The sequence below is a fragment of the Galeopterus variegatus genome, unplaced genomic scaffold (assembly GCF_000696425.1).
Source record: "Galeopterus variegatus unplaced genomic scaffold, G_variegatus-3.0.2 Scaffold3544, whole genome shotgun sequence".
Lineage (NCBI taxonomy): Eukaryota > Metazoa > Chordata > Mammalia > Dermoptera > Cynocephalidae > Galeopterus > Galeopterus variegatus.
The window spans coordinates 221423-225172 of record NW_007729655.1 but is presented as its reverse complement, the minus strand read 5'-3'; positions in this window follow the sequence as shown (position 1 = coordinate 225172).

Here is a 3750-nt window from a genome sequence, read left to right as displayed (position 1 = left end):
TAATCCTCATGTTGAAATCTATTACTTGTTCTTATCCTGCTGTGCAAAATAAACCTCTTTGCCATGTATTTCTTTGAGAACTTGAGGACAGTCATTGCATTCTTTTAAGTTATTTTTTTTTATCCCAGACAGAAATAAATCTGCAGTGTTTTTCACAGGACACGATTTCCAGATTTCCATTCTCTTGGTAGTTCTCTAGGAGCTACTGCTAGCTTTGATCTGTCAGCATGCTTTTTAAGATGTGAATGCCAGTGGTGGCCTGGCATTCTGCAGATGCCAGCCCAGTGCTGTGGTTAACAGTTTGGATCCTGGAGTTGAGACTCTGTGCATTCAAAGCCTTGCTTCACCACAGGCCAGCTGTGTGACCACGGTTAAAAATACCTACCTCCATGAGCCATAATGTCTTCATCTGAGTTAGTGTGAGATTTGTGCTGACCCTCACTCTTTACATGCCCAACCTTTTTAGGTGGGCTCAGCCTGGCTTGGCAATGGCTAGGCAAGGGAAAGCAATCCAAACAGCAGGCTGTCACAACCGCTAATGAGCCAGACAGATAAAGAAAACTTTCAGATAAAGGGCTCTGCCTACCATGCTTTTCTCCCATGGAGTGTTGATCCCTGGTAGAGGGGGTGAGGCACTTGGTGGATACAAACCTGCTGATGTTCCTGACTCCAACGCCCAGGAAGTTATTTGCTTACCACCTTAGTCCCTATGTTTGCTTTCTTTCCCCAATATTTTTATTTGAAAAACTTCAAACATACAAAGAAGTTGAAAGTACTATTTAGAAAATCTTCACCTAGGGGGCCGGCCTGGTGGCACACTGCGCTAGTGCGCCGCTTGAGAAGCGCGGAGGTGCTCCCGCCGAGGCTTCGGATCCCACATACAGACCGGTTCCCGCTCACTGGCTGAGTGAGGCGCAGGGGCAACACCGAGGGTTGCTATCCCGTTGCCAGACACGGAAAAAAGACGAAAAAAAAAAAGAAAATCTTCACCTAGATGCCACAACTGTTCATATTTGCCACATTTGCTCTGTAGGTCTCTATGTCTACTTCTTTAACTGATTCAGTTAAATAACATGCAGACATCATGACCCTTCACCCCTAAGAACTTCAGCATCAATCTAAGCATTAGGATATTCTCCAACAGAAACAAGATTATCTTCACACCTAAGAAAATCAATGATTTCCTAATGTCATCTTATTTCCAGTCCATATTCCAATTTCCTCAATTGTCTCATGCTGTCTTTTATAGTGATTCTTTTTTTCCCCAGACCAAGATCCAATCAAGTTTTAACCATTACATTGGTTATGTTTTCCGTAATCTCTTTTAATCTAGAGCAGTCTCCCCACCTATTTTTTTTTCATGGCATTTTTTCAAGTGAGTTTCCTTTGATTGCCCCCTTTGTCCACAACCCCCTCCAAAAAAAAACTACCCGCAAGGTGGATCCAAGTAGGCCACACATTGCTTTACCCCTTAGTTACTGTAATTTTAGGCTTTTCTCATTACAGTCTGTTCACTTGAAGAAGGGGCTACCAAACTGGGACAACCTAGGGTGGGCCTACCTAATTCAGTCTTAGCCAAGTCTATGGCTCCATTCAATTGAAATCTAACTTGATTCTCTGCTAATCTCCCCCTTGGGGGCCCAAGAATGTAAACACGCTGCAGCCTCTTCTACCAACATTGTGTGTCTCTTCTGATGTCCTCAGTTCACTGACTACACATTATATTTCTAATAATTTAATTCTACATACAAATCTTTCCCTCTTCTGGTGCAATAGATATCCTTTTTGATCAAAACTACACCAGAGGTGTAATGAAATCATTCGTGTAAACAGCACGGTACCAGCATATAGTGAGCACACAATAAATACAAGCTATTATTGCTGGAGCAGTGCAAACTGGGGCTCTTCTCTCCTTCCTTCATCCTGCTGTGTAGTCTAAGGTTGCAGCTGTGTTACCTTATACTAATGAAGCACTTGTGAACTTGTGATCATTTCGAACCTGCAAATCTCTTGCATGAAATGTGGTGAGCCCAGGCCTCTCCTACATTTGTGCAGCTGCTTTTAGGAACCTAATGAATGACTTGCATTTGTCTCTTTCATTTCATTTAGGCTTTGTACCATTATCCTAACTTGTTGGTTTCATTTTGAATCTTGGATTTTGTGATTGAATTTATCAGTTCTCCAAGTTTTGCTTTCTGCAAATCTGATACCATGACTCATAAGTCATCATCTGAATTCATGATCAGAAATATTGAATGAGACTGGTGCATGCCATCCAAGACCTCCCTCCAGCTTGATTCGTTTGTGTAACACATATTTACTGAGCACCTATAGTGTACATCTTTCCCTTTTTTTGGGAGGGTGGAACTCAGGCCTTGGTGTTATCAGCACTCTCATCAACTGAGCTAACTGGCCAGCCCCGTTCCCTTCTTTAGATGTGGATGTTCAGCCCTCTACAATTTGGCTAAACAAACTTTAAATCTAGCCTTTATTTCTTCATGTTTCCCACCAGGAATCCTGAAAGATTCTGTCAGGTGCTTTGCTAAAATTAAGTATGCAATATGCATAGCAATGCCTCTACCAATCTGTCAACAATGGAAATGAGGTTAATTTGACTAATTACCCATAGTGCACCACATTGGCCACTAGTAACACCTGCTGTCTTTTTTATAAGGGCTCAAAACCTACCTGACTACAGATAAACATCAGGCATATCAGTCTGTAATTTCCCGAGTCCACTTTCTTTCTCTCTCTCAAACCTGGGCAACATTTGCCCATCTCCAGTTTTTCCTCACCCCTCTCAGCTTCCTGATTTCTCAATATTTATCAAGAGGGGTTCTGCAATTACACTGTAAAGCTCTTGGATATATTTAGTTGGAATCAAGAGAGTTGAGCTCATGTAAAGTGGAAGGGCTCTCCTTCAGTGCTGCATCATTTATCTTGGGTCCCAATTACCTTATACTCATGTTTGTAACCCTTTCCAGGTTGAAGATAGTTCTCTTTAATAAAGAAAATGGAAGAATGTTAGGAGAAAGGAGACCTTACATTCAGTCTCATTAACATTACATCATCTGTCTTGAACAATGGGTCTATCTCTTCCCTGTTGTTATTGCTGTGAAAAAAAATTTAGCTTTTAAAGGCTGCTTTTGTTACATCTGCATTTTAAGCCCCTGTCATTCTGGGATTCAATAATAATGGTATTAATATCACCTAACATTTATTGGGTACTTATTGTGTTTTAGGCACTGTACTAAGTGTCTTACACATATTCATCTCACTATTAAACATTATTGAAACTAGCTGTAGGGAAAGTGAAGGAAAATGGTCAGGGCCCCTCAAATGTTCAGAATCTTGCCAAGCATTTGATGTAAACATGCACATGCGCCCCCGTGTTCCTTGGCTATTGTCTGATGTGGATATGCGTGGGCACCCAGGTGTCCTAGGTTATCAGACAAGTATAAAGGATGAGTGGCTCTGATCCATGGTGCCCCACAGCAAGGCCGCTACTGCTACTGGAGGCAGTTGCTGCAAGCTGGTGCTGCCAGGGCCCCCTGGGATGTTTCAGGAGGCTGCTGCTGCCGCCATTGCTGAGGACTGAGCTCGTGACACCTGTCAACGGCTTCTGGGACCTTTCCCAATTACCTAGTATGAACCTGTGTGTGAGGGGTCTGGTGACCCAGCCTGTACAGTGGCTTTGAAGGGTCTGTGAGCCCTAACCCCTAGCCCTGACAATACAAATGGAAAACAGTG